This window comes from Ptychodera flava, chromosome 5, assembly GCF_041260155.1.
Source record: "Ptychodera flava strain L36383 chromosome 5, AS_Pfla_20210202, whole genome shotgun sequence".
In the NCBI taxonomy this organism is placed as follows: domain Eukaryota; kingdom Metazoa; phylum Hemichordata; class Enteropneusta; family Ptychoderidae; genus Ptychodera; species Ptychodera flava.
In genome coordinates, this window is record NC_091932.1 from 2,436,511 (window position 1) to 2,459,908 (window position 23,398).

At 36.6% G+C, this 23,398-nt stretch overlaps 1 long non-coding RNA gene and 1 pseudogene across 1 annotated transcript in view; both read right to left on the minus strand.

Annotated features, from left to right (window-relative positions):
- Window positions 1-23,398, minus strand: part of LOC139132764 (uncharacterized) — a 220,931-nt gene that overhangs the window by 14,941 nt on the left and 182,592 nt on the right. The gene's annotated exons all lie outside the window — the stretch shown is intronic.
- Window positions 13,932-15,890, minus strand: LOC139132578 (zinc finger protein 26-like; annotated as a pseudogene).

Below are 23,398 nucleotides of genomic sequence, written 5' to 3' on the forward strand. Positions count from 1 at the left end.
AACCCTTTTCGACCGTAATTTGACGGTTTTTTACTTGCTTAGTGAGTTAGGGATTCTTAATTCTATTTTTCCGGGTTTCCAATTTTGACTAGAAGTATCGAAGATTTTGGAACGACTTTTTCATTTTAATTGAAATGGAGGCACTCGTGTCTTTGAAATCGATACCATGTTGTCTAATTACAGTACAAACATGCTGAAACTTTCTAATATGTTTAAGAAAAACTATATGTGGTGGAGGCCGTATAACGCCGGGAACACAAACCTGTACGCAGGGCTAAAGAAAAACGGGTCAACGTTTTTGTTTTGATACAGAGAAATGTTGCTTCTGTTCATGATACTTCTAGTTACACACAATGAAGCAGGGCATGAATGTAGAAGCGAGAGGAAGTAAACGCGAGAATCCTTCTCACATCTACCTCAGTCAGGTATGAAGAGTCTGTTGAAATGCAACCCAGATAAGTACAAAATACAGGCCGTTTTTGAAGACCAGTAATCTGCCAATAACGAAGGCTGCCAACAACGGCGTCAAAATGACATCTACACATGCGTATAAGATGACGTCACTCCTATTCAGACAAAGTTACACCATGCATGCAAGCAGGCACATGTGACATGCCAGGTCTGAAGACCAGAGTATAAGTAACAGTGCACAAATGTGCTCTTTTATTTGCGTTAAAAGGCCTCAAGCCCAAATGCAAAGGCTGGTATATTACATGAAAAAAAATGTACAGAAGTAGCTATCTGACGTTTTAAGTAAATTACTACAAAAAAGTTCTATTCTGGCAACAACTGCCTTCAAAAATTACAATTTAGAGCTAGTTTCCGTTCTAATTTTGAAAGCTTGAAATACAAAATGACAAACCTTATGTGTTACTTCTATAGCTGAAATATTCATTAGTGTCTGAAATTTACAAAAGTTTGGTTCTCGAATAAATGCACTTTGCAAATATCTTTCTCGTAATTCATTATATAATGGACGTACTAAAAGAAAATGATACTCGAAGACCATAGTACGGTACAGGTAAATGTTGCTCCCAGTTTTGATTTAGCTTACAGTAGTTGTGTGATCCTAAGTAAAAATATAGCTGCAAGCAGCAATGCCGGGGACAAAGCAATCTTAAGTGGGTAAAAGAAGGCAAATGTCATCAAAGAGGGCAAAGGTCATTTAAGTTACACGTCTTTTTTGCAACAAATCTTTCATTCCTAATATTACATCTGTCAACAAAACACCAGAACACTAGGTTTATTGGGTAGCTCAAAATGAGATATGTGCATAATACATGAGGTACAGCATGTGGCATCATAAGGTCTAAAATCTTACCAAATATGAAGGTTATATCACTCTTGGTTACTCCCTTATGGACAAAATTGTCTATTTGAGGTCAAAGGTCATCAAGGTCACATAACATTATTTGAAAAAAAATTGTATTCAATCCCTATATACCAAAAATCAGACCTTTAACTCAATTGGCTTGCTAAGAATTAGATATGTGCATAATTAATGAGGTACAGGATGCTGCGTCATAAGGTCTCCCATCAGGCAGAGGATTGTCGTCATCATGTGTCCAATCATACAAAATATGAAGGCTGTAGCACTTGTCGGGACTGAGTTATGAACAAATATGTATATTTGACGTCAAAGGTCATCGAGGTCACGTGACATTTTGTTAAAAAAAATTTTGTTCAATAGTTATAGATACATACCAAAAATCAGACCTCCAGCTCTATTGGCTTGCCCAGAATTAGATTTGTGCATAATTAATATGGTTCAGGATCTGGTGTCATAAGGTCTCCCATCATACCAAATATGAAGGGTGTAGCCCTTGTGGTTACTGAGTTATGGACAGATATGTATCTTTGAGGTCAAAAGTCATCGAGGTCACGTGACATTTTGTCCAAAAAATTGTATCCCATAGTTATCCCTTTATACCAAAAATCAGACCTCCAGCTCTGTTGGCTTGCCCAAAATTAGATATGTGCATATTAAATGAGGTACGGCATATGGTACCATAAGGTCTCCCATCGTACCAAATATGAAGAGTGTAGCACTTGTGGTTATTGAGTTATAGACAAATATGTATATATGAGGTCAAAGGTCATCGAGGTCATGTGATATTTTGTTAAAAAAATTGTATCCCATAGTTGTCCCTATATACCAAAAATCAGACCTCTAGCTCTGTTGGCTTGCCTAAATTAGATATGTGCATATTAAATGAGGTACGACATATGGTACGAGAAGGTCTCCCATCATACCAAATATGAAGGGTGTAGCCCTTGTGGTTACTGAGTTATGGACAGATATGTATATTTGAGGTTAAAATTCTTGAAATTTGGTATGTAGCATCTAGGTAGTATGACCTAAAAAGTTTCTATTCAGATTTTCGATATTTCAATTTTTATGCAAATTAGATGTAATTAAAATTTTTAATTATTAATAACAGTCAGATCATGTGACCAATCAAAATATGAAGGGTCAGATGCACCAGTACTCAGTATGCTTAATATGCCCTGCAAATTTGAAAAGGCTGTACGCAATGGTTTTGGAGATCTAGCTTTGCAAAGAATTTACGGGAGAAGAAGAGGAATACGAAGAAGAAGAAGAAGAAGAAGAAGTGATCCTGAGTAAATACAATAGGGGACAAACCCATAGGGCTTTGTCCCGTAAAAAGAGCACAAAGTCTTTTGTTCACAAAAAATATTTTTTCAAGTTGAAAAGAGAAATAAGTGTCATGCTATGTTGTCTATATGACTTTTATAACACTTTGAATAGTGAGAAAAATAGCTCAATTTTTTTGAAAATATGCTGTTATATGAAGTGGTTGCAAAGATGTTTGGACTTTGTAATTTAAAATATACATTTAAAAAGATTCTTGATGTTGGGATTTCACTGAAATGTTTACCCACTATACATAATGTAGTCTATGAAGAAACTATGAACAGTATTACTATTTTCCCAATATAAAACTAAATCTGAGGTGTATTTATGAACATTTGGTAATTGAAATTAATGTACTTAATAAGACTAGCGTAGTTACAAGTGCATGAGAGTGCAACAGATTTGATTTTGGAATTTCACCGAAATGTTGATTCGTTATACATGGAAGTCTTTGAGGAAACTATGAATGGTTTTTTACAACACAAAACTAGATAAATCTGTGCTTTTATAAATGTTTGACAATCAATATAAATGTCTGTGATGAGAATAACATGATTGACAAAGCAGGTGTAAACAACAAATAAGATATTGGAATTTCATCAAAGTTATTATTTGTAAAGTTCAAAAAGGATCCTTTGAAAAGTCAAAGGTCAACTGAGAAATTATATGTCAATTAAGATATTATTGATACGGACCATGACATCAGGGAGAGTGTCACTGTTGTTTTGTAAATAAAATAATTGGGGAGGGTCACTTTTTCTTGCAAAAACTTTGAAGGGTCACCATTTTTTACCCAGGACCGCATTAGGGCACAGATGGTTAATGAATCAAATCGTATGATTTTTGGGGTGTCACATTTTACAACTGATGAATTTTGGATGGATCAAATTTTAGGAATTTAATTTGGAGGGGGCCGCCTTTGGCATTTCATTTGTAGCTTAAATTCCATCACCCCCGTATAAAATGAAATCTTTCCAGTAAGGGCAAGAGGTGCCAGAAAATCAACATTTCTTTAATGCCTGGAAGTCTCAACATAAAATAAATTTCGACAACCGTATCAGCGTATGACCGACGGACTATAAGATACATAACTTTTCAAAAATCGAACGTTCCGACTAAGGACTGGACAGAAATTACAAGGAGGGAGGCCAGTATTTATGGGTGGCTTGCTATTGTAATGAGAGCATTTTTAAGGGCCACGAATTTTCGCGCATGCCTTTTGAAGAGGGTCATTATTTTTGTGTACTACTAGTAACTATCTGAAGGCATGATGTGGCCGATATGGTGTCTCATCCGAAAGTATCAATTATATTATACTACCATGCGCCATTCCGATTGGACGAGAGCTTATTTCATCGATTGCTAAAATACTATTTTAGCAGTGGTAATACGGGCCCCTATTAAAACCAGCATTTTCGAAAATTGCCAAATCGATACATTTGAATGTACCTATTTATCCGAAAGATCAAAGTCCTAATTTCGACAGACAGATAAAAGTATAGGTTTGTAACTCACCTCTTGGTGAAAATAAGTTGGGATCAATGATGAAAAACACCTCTGAAGCAGCACATTTGGTTTGATCTACACAAATCATTGCATTAGGGATGGACCATTAGACCTTGGGAGGGGGGTGGTCACAATGAAATTGTGAAAATTTTTTTTTTACTATTGTAAATTTCTAATTTTTTTTTTCCAATTGATATTAGCTGTGCAAATTTTTTTTTTCAGAGTAAATTTTCAGATTTATAATTTTTTTTTCGTTCGTCGCTGTCTGACGATAAAGAGGGCAAACATGTGGTGCCAAGCACCACAAGCGGCCACGCAAGCGGTCACTGGGAAGAGGTCAGGAGAGGGGTGTCCCCCTGCTGCTGTTGGAGCTTTTGAAAAATAGAGATTAAAATGGTGTTATTTGGTGGCACTTGGGGAATATTTTTGCGGGGGGTGGTCAGGAGGGGGTGTCCCCCTCCTGCCGTTGAGCTTTTGAAAATAGAGATTAAAATGATGTTATTTGGTGGCACTTGGGGAGTATTTTTGCGGGGGAGGTCAGGAGGGGGGTGTCCCCCCTCCTGCTGTTGGAGCTTTTGAAAAATAGAGATAAAAATGGTGTTATTTGGTGGCACTTTGGGAGCATTTTTTTCGGATTACACATCTTCCTCTGAAACATGGTCTTCTTGCTCCTCAGTAGCTTCGTATAGTTTTGAAAATTGACTATTTTGGTTTCCTGGCTTCCCTTTCTACTGCGTGGTGAAATGCCTACATTCACCCCACCAAACATCATGCATATCTCATGATTTACAATTGATTTTGACAAGCTGAGAAGCTAAAATAAGCTAAATAATATAGTGAAATTTGCATATTTGTGTTTTTAGAGCAATTGTTGCCCTTTTTTGATCAAAACATCTATTTCTCTGTAGCAGCATGTCCAAATTGATTGGATGTGTATAGATGTGTTGAAATTTCAATATTTGTCTTTTGGGCAATTTATGCCATTCATGGTAAAAAAATCTGTATTCTCTGAAAGGGCTTGTCCAATTTCTTTGAAATTTGCTACACAAAAACGATTAATCATGCAGATTTATTCAGTATTTGCTATCGAGAAACTTTCAAAGTTCAACCCTTTTATGTGTTTTTGTGTTGGGATTTGTTGGATAGATGGCATTCTACGTAGTGTATTGTTGAATGTTAAAACATGTGTTGCTGTTGTTATTTGAGGCTGTTTTTTGAGAAAAAAAATTGAAAATGCCTTTTTAAAAGCAAAATAATACATAATGACTTGATATGTTGTTTTATCATTATTGACGTGTTTCTACTTGTTCACCCATTCTTGCATTCATCATTGTAATAAAATGCTGTGAAAAAAATGAAACTGATGTGGCCTGCATCTGTTTACCTTGATCTTAAAAGGCAAATACAACTTTCTGTCTTGACAACCATACCATAGTTTCAATGTTTTACCTAGTGTACCTGCTTGGTTTGTACGCAGGAAACAAGTAGAAAACAGGCTCTATAATTTCATAATTTTCAAGTGATCAGAATACAAAAGTCCTGAAAAGATAAGATAATCACAACTTCCAGTATAAGGGATACAGTCACTCTTAATGTATAAATTAAAATTAAAAATGTGCCGGGAGGATGTATTAAAAATACAGAAAGTTGCTTACTGTCGGTAAAATCTAAAAAAAATTCAAAATTTTAAAGACTTTTGCAGATTTTTTTTTTTACGCCTTTGTCTTCTTATTTATTTTTTTTTTATTTTGCAAACTATTTTGAAGATTTTTTTCCCCAAACTTTCTGCTCTGAAAATTTTTTTTTTCTGTTTTTGACCACCCCCCTCCCAAGATCTAATGGTCCGTCCCTTAGGGCAACGGCGCACCGTGCATTTTTGCTTGATTCAACGAGAGTCGAAACGCGACACACAGCTCTTTAAAATGCAATGAAGCTAGTATTCGTTCACACGCAAATAACCGGACACTTCCTCACAGTAAAGGTATGTCAGATATTCTTTGCCAAAGTTTGGGCTGTAACAGACGTAGTCTGGTTCCCTGACCCATTTCCCCGGTAGAGGGCGTGGGGAAATATAGGGTCAGGTACCGGGTAGCCATCTTGAACAGAATTTTGTTCAAGATGGCGGAGGTTTATAGTCACCTGACAGAACATGCTACAACAAATATGGCTGCTACCATGAAAACGCCGGTCAAAATTCGACTGGATCAGAATTATGTTCGAACACTGGTATCCGAACCAAAAACATTGGCACACGAGATGGAAACATATTAAAACTGAAAGGATTAATCCCGAAGTACGGGGAAATAGAGGTGATTGAAGGCTGGCTGTGATATCGCAGCAGTACTTGTTGCGTGTATCGAACGCGCTAGGGTCATTGAGGTCATCGCCGACTGTGGCTAACTGAAAGCAAACTTTGTTGGAACTGTGAACGACGATTGATTTCGATGGATAGAATGGTGTCCAAATTTCATGAAAAATGCCAGGCATCATGTCGACGTTCTAAAAGTATCAAGAGGTGTGCTAAATCACAGTGGCTAAATCATGGAGGTAGAAAGTCTTTCTTTCTACCTTCACGGCTTTGTGGTACAAACTAGAAGTTGGTGTCAAGTGAGCCTGAAAGTGCGAAACCCAAGAAATATGAGAAAAAGTTACAAGTGTTACTTTTATCCAATCACAGCTTGTTTTATTTTAACCCAATAGCGTCCATGTTTACATTAGCCGGTACCTGACCCTATATTTCCCCACGCCCTCTACCGGGGAAATGGGTCAGGGAACCAGACTATAACAGACGAGGATGTTCCAACGATGAAGACCAAGATGTTCAAAATAACAATGGGATTACTCCTGATGACTGCGACGAAAGTTGACATCCAATGCAACAAGCAGTGTCAGCGTCTGGCTCTCGCCGAATCGGGCAGCACACTCTGGAAAACGTTACATTGTGATGACTGTCTCGATAATATTTCTTACGGCCTTAATGCAGTTATTTCACAGGGTTAAATTTAGAAAGCTATCTATTGGATGCCAAATGGGAAAGCATGATATTGTCACTGAATAAGTCAAATATAGTTGGCCGCGTTCAAGTGATGTTTATGTCTTTTGAACGAGAATACTTTTCCTCCGATGGTACATTTCCTTCAAGTTGGAGCACGGCTATAAGCCTGTGTGATGTAAATAATTATAAAGGCTTTACCCTTCCTATTGTTCTTGGCAAAATACTTACAAAGAATTTGAATTTTCGTCTAAAAACTATTGTTTTTCCACTAAAATTATTTCAGAAACCCTGGCCGGATTTCGGTGCGGCTATACTACCAATAACAATATTTTCACACTCCAAGCAATGGCAGCCTGCCAAAATATCTGACGCTACGAAAATGCTGATTTTATTGTATTTCATAAACTTTTCAAAGGTATTGAACTCTGTGCAACATAAGTTATTGTGGGATTAATTGATTAGATATGGGATTAATTGTAGTTTTTTGTCTATTCTTAAATCATTGTACAGAAATTAACAACACTTCACTAAGTATCACCGATTATTTTGAATAAAATACTGCAAGGCTGTGTGCTAAGCCCTACGCTATTTCTTTATCTATCAATGATCTTGTTTCATACAATAATGAAGTCGGTTACAAAGGTGTTTACGATGATGAAGAAGCCAAAAATATTAATATTTTGATGTGTGTGGAGAATGTGGTCGATGGATGAGATATACAAATCTACACTCAGGCACAAATCAATCAGTTATTTAAATTTAGAACTGCAATGATAAGATTCCTTTATTCGTCACATGTCTTGGGAATTCAGAACGGGCGACACAAAAATATTCCAGCTGATCAAATGTTTTGTTATTTTTTTATGAAAAACAACATTTATTGTATTGAGGACGAGTTCCATTTTATCTCTGTCTGCCCACTCAATAAAGATCTCTGCAATGTATTGTTACAGTGGTTTTTTATCAATCCGTCACTCGATAGGTTTATCTCACTGATAAGCACAATTAATGTGACTTACTTAACCAACTTTGCCTCATTCATTTACTTTGCAATGAAAAGAAGAGTGGATTCTCTCTCCGTTAGTTAAGGTCTCTGTAATACTTTTTTTCTATGGGCCTGTGGTCTACTGTTATGAAATAAATGACTGGTTGATAAAATATGCGGTTCTTGAGTGAAGTACACGTCACTGGTTAAAGGTATAGTCACCTGTAATCTAAGTATGTCCACATGTGGTCAATGGGGCATTCATTGGTATTCAAAATGCCCATGTGAGGGCGCTGTAACTGTAGCAAAATTGGAACAGGTGACAGTATACCTTTAACACCTGCTCATCTGAAAAAAAACAGTAAATGAGCACAGGATAGATAACATTGATCAGAGGGCGTTGATTGTGGAAAACAAAGGATTGGCCATAATTACTTCTTTAATGAAATCAAATAGCAAAAAGGGGGAAATGTGCAGAGTACCTTGTAGAGAAAACAAACCAATGTCCCCCTGTGATGAATGTAGAAACGCATCACACTTTACTATCCATAAATAAAATCTAAATAATAACATAAGTTTTGCAATGAATCCTCCCAATTCAATTTTTTCACTATACTGAGCAAGTCCATCCAAAACATCTCTATTAAGTTTGATATGGCAATGTTTAGTGCAACATCAACCTTGTGTTTGCCAGGACGTAGCATACAACAAAACCTTTTGTGGAACGATTTTTGACCCAACTTTGGTCATGTGTTTATATCATGAATACTGGCAAAAAGGCATTGGACCTCCTCATGTATTTTGAAATGTTTATTGTGCCGCCCTTGGCGGAATGAGAGAGAATAAGAGAGTCAGATTTCCCATATTGTATGACAATTTTCCCTTCAATCTGCTATGATAATTTTGTTTTCGCAAGACATTGTTGGATATCTTTTATTCTCCTTCTCCTTCTTCAACTGCCAACAAATTTATTTTCCAAAAAATCCTCTAGGTTCCCTAAATTATGTGGTTCTCCCCTAATTAGGCAATTGGAGCTGTCAAGTCTAACAGCAGGCCATTGAAATTCTGAGTGCAACTGTAGATATATGCGGCCAATGTTGCCCAGCGTGATAAGAATCGGTGTTTTCTTTTTTTGTAGAACTCTGCGACAGGGTGGAAATGAGTTTGTTTTTTGTATTGCTTGCTACCAGGGTTTGGCCATGCTAGGCTTGGCAAGACCAGTCGGTGATTGGGCATGTTTTCCTAGCACCTGTAATCTCTCTTACGAAGAATAAGTTTATACAGTATTGACTAAAATATGGAGATAGAGCGAAAGAAGTGAAATTTCAGCTACCATTCCTTTTTCCTAAAGGGGAAGAAAAGAATAACATGAAAGCATGTGGCTAAAACGTCTGCGAGAATTATTTCCTTATTCCCAGAGTGCATAAATGAATTCCAACCCGTTGTACACCAGAAAAGAATGTGAACAAAATTCACAGTTTGTACATTTGTCCCCGAGATACACAAAAATATCGCCAAATGATTGAGCAGAAACTTAAGCCCCCACTAAATTATCAGATTTATCTTGTGTAAATATTATCTACTTGATAAAATATTTAATGGAAAACAAAAGAATGACAAACAGTAAATGGGCTGTTGACACATTTGCTAATGTGAGAACCTGGGATTGAGAATTTGAATTTAGTTGTAACGACTGATAATGACTCTGACCGACGGTAACCTACACATGATGCATCGTGAGAATAATCCAACGTTTATTTTCCGGACCTTTGAAATAATCGTTTATTCTCCGTTAATTAATCTTTTGTTTTAGCTACTGCTTAAGTCATTTGCAAAGACGACAGACCGTCCATCCTGTTTGACTTTGTACTTAGATGGGAGTGACCTTTCTCCCCTACTCATCTTTAGTTGATTGTAGATGCATATCAAAGACATGACATATGCAGATTTGGAGATGATTTAAATTGTACACTTTCTGGAGAGAGGCACACTTCTGGGCATTTCTTCCTCGACTATATACCGGGATGTAGACGCTATGAAACTTTGACGTATGACTTCAGTGAGAAACCCAGTCAGTTTCACTAAGGTTGACCACGGCTTTGTGTATAACCAATCTTTCATGTTATTGTAACCCTGTAGAAGCATGTGATTAAAATGACCGAAAGATGGTGAACCACTCGACTGTATGTACGTTATTACCGGACCCTTGTGTCGGGTAACTGAGATAGCAACGACAACCATGAACAGTATACGTGTTGAAATATCAAGACCAAACTACCACTCGACCATGCCACATGACAAGATGACCTCATGTGACAAACATGTCTGCATTCAAGTTGTTACCATCATAACAGCGTGTATTCAACGGCAAACCCATGCTGCAGCTAAAAAAATACGGTCAACTTGGACTCTGTTGTACAACCCAGCAAAATCAATGCAGCCACTGACAATTTTTTCAGACACAACACCCAAACTTAACGTCATCAAAGGCACAGCGCCTATTCAATCCATCCCACAAATCAAACAAAATATCCAAATTAGATCAAGAATAAAACCAAAAATACGCTAAATCCTGTACAGAAAGGGCTTGAACGGCGAGGTATCACGTTTCCTGCGTCTGCATCTACCCAAACTTCCTTGTTCAATCGAGATGGTAGCTTTAACAAAACTGGGACGGCATTAACCTGACAAACACAGCAGTAGGCAGCTCAATATAGATTGCTGCCATCGTAATGCCTTGTATAGTATATATTATTATCCATAATTATACTATTTCATGCCGCCTTCACTGACACCATGAATTATACGACTTTAGACTTCCTAGTATTACCAGGCTTACTAACTTGCTGACATTTTCTTGCCCCTTCTCATTTCAAAAATTTAGTGCGTTTTTTCCATAGACCCTATCCGTGTATAGCATCAGTTGTTTTTTCCCCAAAGATTCGGAGTTGGATAAAATCATTGATAACATTGAAATTTAACTTTTTTCGTTTTTTTTTTTCTGATCAACACAGGGATATATTTGTCTAACACATCCATGATGAAATCGACACCGTGTTCAAGAAAAAAAGTTACAGGTCCTGGTAACGCCAACACGCCTTTTAAATAAAAAAAATTTACGACATTTGCTACATTGTTTGTGTGTTTTGTCTGTAAAAAAGTCAGTGGCCGCATTTATTTTGTTGCACGGCACAACTGAGTCCACACTGGCCCTTTCTTGCGCTGTTAGCACGCTCGCAATCGCACCCATTCCACAGTACTGTATATTTCCCATAATTCATTATGATTTGTATCCTCGGAGATTCCTCAGTGAAGTCTACCATATCTCCCATGTGTAGAAAAATTCACAGACTAGTTGTCAAAATTTTGAAAACGTACTTTTATGCACACTGTTCTTCTCAATTCTCATTTTAAATGATTTGGAAAATTATTCATAATTGAGGGAGGAGATAGCGTTTTTGTAAACCTTGCCACTGATTGTGTCCTCAGCTACACAAAATAATGTGATGAAAAGTAGGGAGACGAGTTACACCTGTTTAATGAAACAAAAGGATATTTATTTTTTGCAATGGATGTGACAAAAGAAATTTGCATGCTAAGTTTTCTCAGAGAATGACCCCTCCAGTTCGTCATAACTTGCTGCCCAAAAAGCATGGCATTTGTAGTACCTAAAGAATGTGACTTTTATGGTTGTTTAGTGGTTATTTTGAAACTTTTACTGAAATATCTAAACGTACTTTTACTAGATATTATTTGACAATTATTCGGATGCTGAACATTAGTGCTTACATGTAGAACTAAAAAAGTTTTTAGAAAAGTAACCTTCATGGATAAAAATCAAAGAGAATTGTGTGTAATTTATTGTACTGTGCATTCCTTGGCTTAAAAATTTGGTTGCCGAAAATAATAAAGTAACTTTCATGATGTCGTAGTTTCGGTCCTGCAAAAATGAAATATAAATTAACATTTCTAGACATGGTCTGCAAAACTTCGGATACGCACATTTTGAACTTTCCCTTCGATCAGCCCTACAAATTTTTCAAAGGACGATTTGGTTCTCATGAATTCAGTCTGGTTTCTTTTAGCAACTTCGACAATCTATGTCTGTCTGTAACCTCTTTTTTGTTGGAAAAAGATTTGTCATGCATCATAGAACTATATATCGACCATAATTATGGTGTCAAAAAAGGATCGATGATTCAATTCGTAATTCGTGATCGCTTATCGCTTGTCTGTAACTATGTATTCGCGTCTCACTGACACAATATTAAACACAAATTTTGAAGAATTACGGGTGATTAAGAACAAGCTTTTTTAAATCAAATATAACAATAACAAAATATTACATTATTTGCTAATTTATGAGTGAGAACATTAGTAGTAGAGACTTGAAAACAAATGTTTTTGCTGATCACGACACAAAAACGTTCCACTATGATGGAAAATCTAAATATGTTTCCCAAAAGTACAAAATATAACATTGCTATTAAAAATTAAGAAAAATCCACATAAAATGCAAACCAACAATCAACTAAACTATGAATGACATGTTAACGCCTAATTTACCATCGTACCAAATATAATATTACTTAGCAGTTTTTGAGAAATTTCTGTGCACGGCATGCAGTATACAAAATCATATTCATTAGCACTGGCAAATATCCTCAGCATGTTGACAAACCAAGAGTACAGTCATCCTGGGCGACTTGCACACAAAATGTAAAAGATTTCTGAACTGTGTTCCTGTGAAAAATAGCAAAGTCAACAGAGGATGATAGGTAAAGCACAAAAGACAACGGAAGCAAAACTACACCTACCATCATCTAAGCTACACAATTCTGACAGTGGAGCTACTTACTATATATATACACTATTCTTATTGGGCTAAAACATTTTGATGTGTCAATAAAAATACAAACTCTGTTGATTTCTTATTCAGGACTTTGTAGAAAATGGCTTTTCATACGACTCCCATTGTGTCAAAGATATTTCTGATGAGTATTAATTTCTAACCACACGGTTTTAGAAGAATTTGTTCACTTTTGTGAATACTCAACCATGTAAAAAAGCCACAAACTCTGCAGACAGATAGCTTTTCATTTTATGAATCCTGATGTAAACGTTTAGATGTCTACGCTGTACAAAACCCTTTCCACAAACTTTGCAGACAAATGGCTAGTCATTTGTATGTGTCCAGATGTGTTCTTTGAGAGTTACACTCTGCACAAACCCCTTCCCACACACTTTATGGACTAAATTCTTTTCCTTTGTAGTCCTCATGTGATAGTTGAGACTTCCACTCTGTGCAAAACCATCCCCACACACTTTGCAGATGTATGGCTTTTCATCTGTATACATGTGTCCTTGTGTGATAGTTGAGACATCTACTCTGTGCAAAACCCTTCCCACACACTTTGCAGACATATGACTTTTCATTTGTTTATGGTTTTTCATTTGTTGTATGTGTCATCGTGTGACATTTAAGATTTCCACTCTGTGTAAAACCCTTTCCACACACTTTGCAGACGTATGGCTTTCCATCTGTAAGTGTCCTCGTGTGACATTTCAGATTTCCACTCTGTGTAAAACCCTTTCCACACACTTTGCAGACGTATGGCTTTCCATCTGTAAGTGTCCTCGTGTGACATTTAAGATTTCCACTCTGTGTAAAACCCTTCCCACATACTTTGCAGACAAATGGCTTTTCATTTGCATGAGTTCTCATGTGAACTTGTAGATGTCCACTCTGCGCAAAACACTTTCCACATATTTTGCATTCAAATGGCTTTTCATTCGTGTGTCCTGATGTGAACTTTGAGACTTCCACTGTACACAAATCCCTTGCCACACAATTTGCATACATATGGCTTTTCATTCAAATGAGCTCTCATGTCAATTTGTAGATTTCCACTCTGCGCAAAACCATTTCCACATATTTTGCATACAAATGGCTTTTCATTTGTATGTGTCCTTATGTGAACTTTCAGACTTTCACAGCATGCAAATCCCTTGCCACATACTTTGCAGACAAAAGGACATTCCTTTTTATGTGTCCTGATGTGAGCTTTCAGATGTTCACTCCGAGTAAAACCATTCCCACACACATGGCAGACAAATGGCCTTTCCTTTGTATGTGTCCTGATGTGAGTTTTTAGACTTCCACTCTGTGCAAAACCCTTTCCACACACTTTGCAGACATACGGCTTTTCATTTGTATGTGTCCTGATGTGACGGTTGAGATGTCCACTCTGTGCAAAACACTTCCCACATACTTCGCAGACACATGGCTTTTCCTTTGTATGTGTCGTCATGTGTCTTATCAGAAGGCTACTCAGGACAAAACCCTTCCCACATTCTTTGCAGACAAATAATTTTTCATGTGTATGTGTCCTCATGTGAATTTTAAGACTTCCACTATACTTAATTCTCTTCCCACATACTTTGCATATGTATGGATACTCCTTTGTATGTGTCTTAGTGTGCCTTTTTAGAGATCCAATCCGTGCAAAACCCTTTCCACATTCTTTGCAGACAAATGGCTTTTCATTTGTATGTGTCCTGATGTGATCTTTTAAAGTTCGCTTTTCTGCAAAACCCTTTCCACACTCTTTGCAGACATATGGCTTTTCATTTGTATGAGACCTCAGGTGAACTTGTAGATGTCCTCCCTTTGCAAAACCCTTTCCACACACATTGCAGGCATAGGGCTTTTCCTTATTATGTGTCCTGATATGAACTTGTAGAGTTCCTTTCTGTGCAAAATCTTTTCCACATTCTTTGCAAACAAATGGCTTTTCATTTGTGTGTGTTCTGATGTGAACTTTTAGAGTTTGCTTTTCTGCAAAACCCTTTCCACATTCTTTGCAGACATATGACTTTTCATTTGTATGTGTCCAGATGTGAACTTTTAGAGTTCGCTTTTCTGCAAAACCCTTTCAACATTCTTTGCAGACCTATGGCTTTTCATTTGTATGTGTCCTGATGTGAACTGTTAGAGTTTGCTTTTCTGCAAAACCCTTTCCACATTCTCTGCAGACAAATGGCTTTTCATTTGTATGTGTCCTGATGTGAACTTTTAGAGTTCGCTTTTCTGCAAAACCCTTTCCACATTCTTTGCAGACATATGGCTTTTCATTTGTATGAGACCTCATGTGACCTTGTAGATGTCCTCCCAGTGCAAAACCATTCCCACACACTTTACAGACAAATGGCTTTTCCTTAGTATGTGTCCTGATATGAACTTGTAGAGTTCCTTTCTGTGCAAAATCCTTTCCACATTCTTTGCAAACAAATGGCTTTTCATTTGTGTGTATTCTGATGTGAACTTTTAGACTTTGCTTTTCTGCAAAATCCTTTCCACATTCTTTGCAGACATATGGCTTTTCATTTGTATGAGACCTCAGGTGAACTTGTAGATGTCCTCTCTGTGCAAAACCCTTTCCACACACATTGCAGACATAGGGCTTTTCCTTAGTATGTGTCCTGATATGAACTTGTAGAGTTCCTTTCCATGCACAATCTTTCCCACACACTTTGCAGACAAATGGCTTTTCATTTGTGTGTGTTCTGATGTGAACTTTGAGACTTCCATTGTATGCAAATCCCTCTCCACACAACTTGCATACAAATAGATATTCCTTTGTATGTGTCTTGATGTGACTTTTCAGAGTTCTGTTCTGTGCAAAACCCTTTCCACATTCTTTGCAGACAAATGTCCTTTCCTCACTATCTCCTATGACTTTGTTCATGTTCTTTCCATGTAAAACTCTTGTCATAATCTTGGATGAGATATTTTCCTTTTTCAGTGTAGGTTGCTGTCTGACTCATGATTTCAGCACATTGCTTCCCCTTGATGGTTGATCTTGCTGAAGACACTTTTTGCAACAGACATCTTTGAACATTCTGAAATATACAACCATAAATGGAATGTTTATATAGGGGAAAATTCGTGAATTTTAATGTTCATCTCAGAATCAAATTTCCATCTTTAACAGTTCTTTCATATCAACAAGTATGTTTAAACATGCATCACATGGCTTGACAAATGTTTTATAAGTTGGATGAAGTAATATCTTCAGGAACAATATAAGATTGTCTTCGTTTTTAATTAAACCCTTCACCAAGAACTACAGTTTAAATTGTAAAATTGTCACCTGACAAGATCATGTGATCAGCACATCTGTACAGTGCCAAGCTCAGGAATTAGATGATTAAGCACTGAATGTTAAAATTCTTTGCACGTCTTCACTTTTAAGTCTCCAACTCTATTCTTCTGGTAATAATAATGGTATTTAGCGGTGAAATGAAGATCATCATCCATGTTTTTCTTTCTCAAACATGGCCTTGTTACCAAGCTAACCTTTCGCAATAACGACAATGACTCAAAAATAAATGATTTTTTGTCTTTCATTCGATGTTAACATAGGATGCTCAAGGCAGGAAACTATGGGATAAAATTACTCCTTGGGCATACAAAATCTAAATTCAAAGGCAGCTCCATGATGGAAATAAATTCAGCGCAATCATTGCACTCGTACTATTGACCAATGACAGCCATGCTGACAATAACCCATACCTGAACCTATTTTCATTAGCAGCGCAGCCAGGGGCAGAAATGGGTCAGGGAATCAGACTACAGCTAAAAGTTGTGGGGCTGCGTGAAAAACACACGTATACGATGATGACTAGCAGAGGAAAAATTCATGGGATTATATTTAAATACAGACAAGTGTACAGCTGGCCACCATTTTGATTGATTGAAATAAGAGTGTCACACGTAAAATTAAATGATCATATACCGGTATATTTGTTTTATTTACAAAATCATGGTGGAAAAAAAAATTAAGCGAGATTACAATACGTACTGATTATTTGTATCCTCTCTCTGAACCAAGTAATAAGAAAGCTGTATAATGCTATTTAACTCTAAATCCAAAATGCTGACATAGTACCAGATACAATATTTTATTTTTGTCAGGTTTGAAAAGCAAATCCACTTTCAAAACTAATACTCAGAAAGACAAATTATTACTGATATCTTTGACTTTTGCTTGATTTTTTTCAAAGGTAACCTTACTGAATCTAGTGTCCCTCAATCTTTCAGCTCCCCCCCCCCGACATTAAACGGTCCACCAGGAGCCATACTAAGGGGTCATCGATAATAACGCACAAGAAACGTTATTTCTTCGTTTCACTTGAAACCCCTCCCTCCCTGCTCAAAACAAAAGTTGTTATGCCAAATCAATTTCACATTATGATGGTGTTTCTGACAAACCAACAAGCACCTCTTCGATCCCCACACTCATGAGAAAATACCAGAAGTGCATATTAATTAATAAACCTCCACTTTACACATTTCATTTTTTAAGACAACGAACATTTTAATGTATTTCGCACATCTGAAATGTTTCATGTACATGTTTCACGTTGAAAAATCATACAAGTTTTTTTTTTCACATTTATGTCTTTCCTGTCTTTGTCTTTTGTGGTCATTCTGTTCTCAATGATCGTGAAAGTAGTACAGTGTTCAAAATGTCAAAATGTTCAAAATGTCGGTTGACTGCACCACATACCACACATATCACTGCACTGCACAGCTCCTTAAACGCCAAAGTCCCCTACAAAAGGGGGATGATGGTAAGACTATGCAAATGTGAAAAGGTCATGCTATGGGTAAGACGCACTCGATTTGCTCCGAGATTTCCAGAAATTTGACGTGTAAACGGCTTTAATTTCCGTCCAATCTCATACATGACACCTGTGAATGTATAGCGACTGCCTTTATGTCAAAAAAAGTTGAAAAACACTGTTATTTAATACAGAGAATGCATATTTTCACTAAGCGTGGTTCCAGAACGTCCATTTGACCTCTGTTGTAAATGTTAATGTATGCTGCAAATCATGATTACTAAAATTCAAATTGCGGCCTAGGCGATCCTGATCCCTGCAGAGCACAACTAACAAGGCGTACTGACTTATCACTAACATCACCGTTATGTACCTAAACATACACATACACAGCCACATACATGTACAACATACATGATAAGACACATGTAATGAACATGCAAGAAACGGCAATGATTGGTGGTTCTGAAAAGACCCATTTTGTATGCGGTCCTGTAAAAGCTATGAACATTGAGTCTTGACACGTCGTTTGAAAGGCAATCAAAATTTCATTTCTTCCTTCAGACATCAAAGCTGAACCTTTTCTCTCACATTTTGAGGAATTACCTTTGGCATTGTGACAAGTTTAGTTTGGTCATTGTTTATATCAGTTGATTCAATTCAGTTGACCTGAGTGGACTTGAAATTTTACCGTCGATCACGTCGTTACCAGTGTACTGGCTATGTCAACATTGCGTTGTTTGATCGGACTGTGATCTTCCACACTCATCGACGACAGCCGCGGGCCTGCACAGCTTTCCTGAGGGACACATCAGCCTCATTAACTTTCTTTACCAATGTATTTCAAAATACTTGGCTGACCATTTACTATAGATTACTAGTTGTTTCCTATTGTTGAAGTTTTCTGGCTTACATACCGTGAAAAGCAGCGTATATGGCATTCAAATATGCATGATCATCTATGGAACTATGGAAAACTTTTCCACTGCGTCTCAGTCACATGCCATTTGCATACTGCGAATGGTTGTCGATGTTTTCCGAGGTAACCGGATACGCAACCTGCGCTTACTATACTTTGGGTCATGCTGTTGCATACCAAGCTCTTAAAGTAAGGATCGTAATTTTTTAGTTCAATTTTACTCAAAATTTGTTCACCCTTTTCTGTGATTTGTTTCGAAATACCTAAACTTACACTATAAATACGAATGGATGAAGATTTGTTTTTCAAGTTCACAAGGTTTTTTTCATGTCTTCTTGTTATCTTTTTCCCATGCGTCTTTATAGCCGGTTGTAAGCTGCGTGTAACCCCGCGTTTTTTACCGGTGACCGGCTATTATTTACATCACTGCCTACAAAAAATCATAAAGCTACAACAGTAGAAGGTTCTGGCTTACGATTGCTCACAATCACAATCTGCTGCGATCCTTTGAGGCTATAATTTATTTGCTAGACTTCCCCCTTACCCTGTCCAGTGTGCGCCCTTGTACCGTACACGTCGCGAGACGCTCAGGGCTAGATTTGAACTCAATACAGTGCCCGAGGAAATTAAACTAAGTCAAGACTTTCATTTTGCATCTTCCTGTCAAACCGGGTCCCGTCGGAAATCGCAACAGAATATGCACACATATGATCTACTTAGATGCAAAAAGGTTAGCAGAAATTCAGAGATGTATTGAAAGCCATGCATCATTGCTGTTTATCGAGTAAATTGTATGAGGGAAATTCGTCTCCGAACCACAAACGACTGTGATTTGAATTCAGTACATTTTCGATGGGATTCAAACTCACAACGTACAGCATCCAGTCACCTAGCAAAGACATCAAAGTCAAGGAAGGTCTGTCGACCAGACCTCAACCCCTCGGCCACTCCACAAACCCTAGTTATAAGCTAGGCTCGAATCGTGTGAACCCTGCACACTTCCGTAATATTCAGGCAAAGGTGATAATCGGTAGGCCCTGGTGTAACAGATGTTTATGTTTCACTAATAAGCCAACGACTAAGCAAGTGTTTAACGATCCCGCCAAGAGTTTGCCAACAACCAACGTCACTACAGCGTTGCCTATTGAGCGCCCACGGCGCTGAATTTTTCCCTTTAATGAAAGATTTATGTTTGTCATGATGGGTCAGCTTTTATTTTCAACGGCCCTAATTAGCTATGGAAATGGGTAGCATGTGTCTATGTGGGTCATCAAATGTTCAACCCCGCTACCCATGCCACAGATAGCTGTGTTTCCACAGCTCATACTAATTATATCATCCCGAAATTAAGGCACCCTTACTTACCCTGGGACTGGTTGCTGAATATAGCTATCTCAGGTTGAGAGTCAAATGCCGCCAATTTTCCTTTGATCACATTTGGGTCGATATGGCCCTGACTTTAAAAGGTTGGTTTTGCTCACAGCATGCAAATAATCAAGAGCATCAGAGTCACAGCTTGTGATTGGTACACAGCGAAGGTCACTGTAAACATAAGAAGGAGCAGAAGTTAGTTTGGGATCAATATGGCCCCGCTGGCCGCTTGGGTTGGTTGAAAGTCGGGCCTTAGGTTGAAATTTTTTTCCAAGGATATATCGGATAAAAACGATAATTATCACTTTCTAAATATCGTTCTAAGTTTAGAAAATAGCTGAAGTTTAGCTGAAGTTAAGAAAGTCGGGACTTAGGTTGAAAATTTTTTTCCAAGGATATATCGGATAAAAACGATAATTATCACTTTCTAAATAGCGTTCTAAGTTTAGAAATTAGCTGTAGTTTAGAAAGTCGGGCTTGGAGTGAAAAAAGTTTCCCAAGGATATATCGGATAAAAACGATAATTATCACTTTCTAAATATCGTTCTAAGTTAAGAAAATAGCTGAAGTTAGAAAGTTAGGAAAGTCGGGCCTTAGGTTGAAATTTTTTTCCAAGGATATATCGGATAAAAACGATAATTATCACTTTCTAAATATCGTTCTCAGTTTAGAAAATAGCTGAAGTTTAGCTGAAGTTTAGAAAGTCGGGACTTAGGTTGAAAATTTTTTCCAAGGATATATCGGATAAAAACAATAATTATCACTTTCTAAATATCGTTCTAAGTTAAGAAAATAGCTGAAGTTAAGAAAGTTAGGAAAGTCGGGCCTTAGGTTGAAATTTTTTCCAAGGATATATCGGATAAAAACGATAATTATCACTTTCTAAATAGCGTTCTAAGTTTAGAAATTAGCTGTAGTTTAGAAAGTCGGGCTTAGAGTGAAAAAAGTTTCCCAAGGATATATCGGATAAAAACGATAATTATCACTTTCTAAATAGCGTTCTAAGTTTAGAAATTAGCTGTAGTTTAGAAAGTCGGGCTTAGAGTGGAAAAAGTTTCCCAAGGATATATCGGATAAAAACGATAATTATCACTTTCTAAATATCGTTCTAAGTTTAGAAATTAGCTGAAGTTTAGCTGAAGTTTAGAAAGTCGGGCCTTAGGTTGAAATTTTTTTCCAAGGATATATCGGATAAAAACGATAATTATCACTTTCTAAATAGCTTTCTAAGTTTAGAAAATAGCTGAAGTTTAGAAAGTTTAGAAAGTCGGGACTTAAGTTGAAAATTTTTTTCCAAGGATATATCGGATAAAAACGATAATTATCACTTTCTAAATAGCGTTCTAAGTTTAGAAATTAGCTGTAGTTTAGAAAGTCGGGCCTTAGGTTGAATTTTTTCCCCAAAGATATATCAGATAAAAACGATAATTATCACTTTTAAATATCGTTTTAAGTTTAGAAATTAGCTGAAGTTTAGCTGAAGTTTAGAAAGTCGGGCCTTAGGTTGAAATTTTCTTTCAAGGATATATCGGCTAAAAACGATAATTATCACTTTCTAAATATCGTTCTAAGTTTAGAAAATAGCTGAAGTTTAGCTGAAGTTTAGAAAGTCGGGACTTAGGTTGAAAATTTTTTTCCAAGGATATATCGGATAAAAACGATAATTATCACTTTCTAAATAGCGTTCTAAGTTTAGAAATTAGCTGTAGTTTAGAAAGTCGGGCTTGGAGTGAAAAAAGTTTCCAAGGATATATCGGATAAAAACGATAATTATCACTTTCTAAATAGCGTTCTAAGTTTAGAAATTAGCTGTAGTTTAGAAAGTCGGGCTTGGAGTGAAAAAAGTTTCCCAAGGATATATCGGATAAAAACGATAATTATCACTTTTTAAATATCGTTCTAAGTTTAGAAATTAGCTGAAGTTTAGCTGAAGTTTACAAAGTCGGGCCTTAGGTTGAAATTTTTTTCAAGGATATATCGGATAAAAACGATAATTATCACTTTTTAAATATCGTTCTAAGTTTAGAAAATAGCTGAAGTTTAGAAAGTTTAGAAAGTCGGGACTTAGGTTGAAATTTTTTTCCAAGGATATATCGGATAAAAACGATAATTATCACTTTCTACATATCGTTCTAAGTTTAGAAATTAGCTGAAGTTTAGCTGAAGTTTAGAAAGTCGGGCCTTAGGTTGAAATTTTTTTCCAAGGATATATCGGATAAAAACGATAATTATCACTTTCTAAATAGCGTTCTAAGTTTAGAAATTAGCTGTAGTTTAGAAAGTCGGGCTTAGAGTGAAAAAAGTTTCCCAAGGATATATCGGATAAAAACGATAATTATCACTTTCTAAATAGCGTTCTAAGTTTAGAAATTAGCTGTAGTTTAGAAAGTCGGGCTTGGAGTGGAAAAAGTTTCCCAAGGATATATCGGATAAAAACGATAATTATCACTTTCTAAATATCGTTCTAAGTTTAGAAATTAGCTGAAGTTTAGCTGAAGTTTAGAAAGTCGGGCCTTAGGTTGAAATTTTTTTCCGAGGATATATCGGATAAAAACGATAATTATCACTTTCTAAATAGCTTTCTAAGTTTAGAAAATAGCTGAAGTTTAGAAAGTTTAGAAAGTCGGGACTTAGGTTGAATTTTTTCCCCAAAGATATATCAGATAAAAACGATAATTATCACTTTCTAAATATCGTTCTAAGTTTAGAAATTAGCTGAAGTTTAGCTGAAGTTTAGAAAGTCGGGCCTTAGGTTGAAATTTTTTTTCAAGGATATATCGGATAAAAACGATAATTATCACTTTCTAAATATCGTTCTAAGTTTAGAAAATAGCTGAAGTTTAGCTAAAGTTTAGAAAGTCGGGACTTAGGTTGAAAATTTTTTTCCAAGGATATATCGGATAAAAACGATAATTATCACTTTCTAAATAGCGTTCTAAGTTTAGAAATTAGCTGTAGTTTAGAAAGTCGGGCTTGGAGTGAAAAAAGTTTCCCAAGGATATATCGGATAAAAACGATAATTATCACTTTCTAAATAGCGTTCTAAGTTTAGAAATTAGCTGTAGTTTAGAAAGTCGGGCTTGGAGTGAAAAAAGTTTCCCAAGGATATATCGGATAAAAACGATAATTATCACTTTCTAAATATCGTTCTAAGTTTAGAAATTAGCTGAAGTTTAGCTGAAGTTTAGAAAGTCGGGCCTTAGGTTGAAATTTTTTTCCAAGGATATATCGGATAAAAACGATAATTATCACTTTCTAAATGGCGTTCTAAGTTTAGAAATTAGCTGTAGTTTAGAAAGTCGGGCTTAGAGTGAAAAAAGTTTCCCAAGGATATATCGG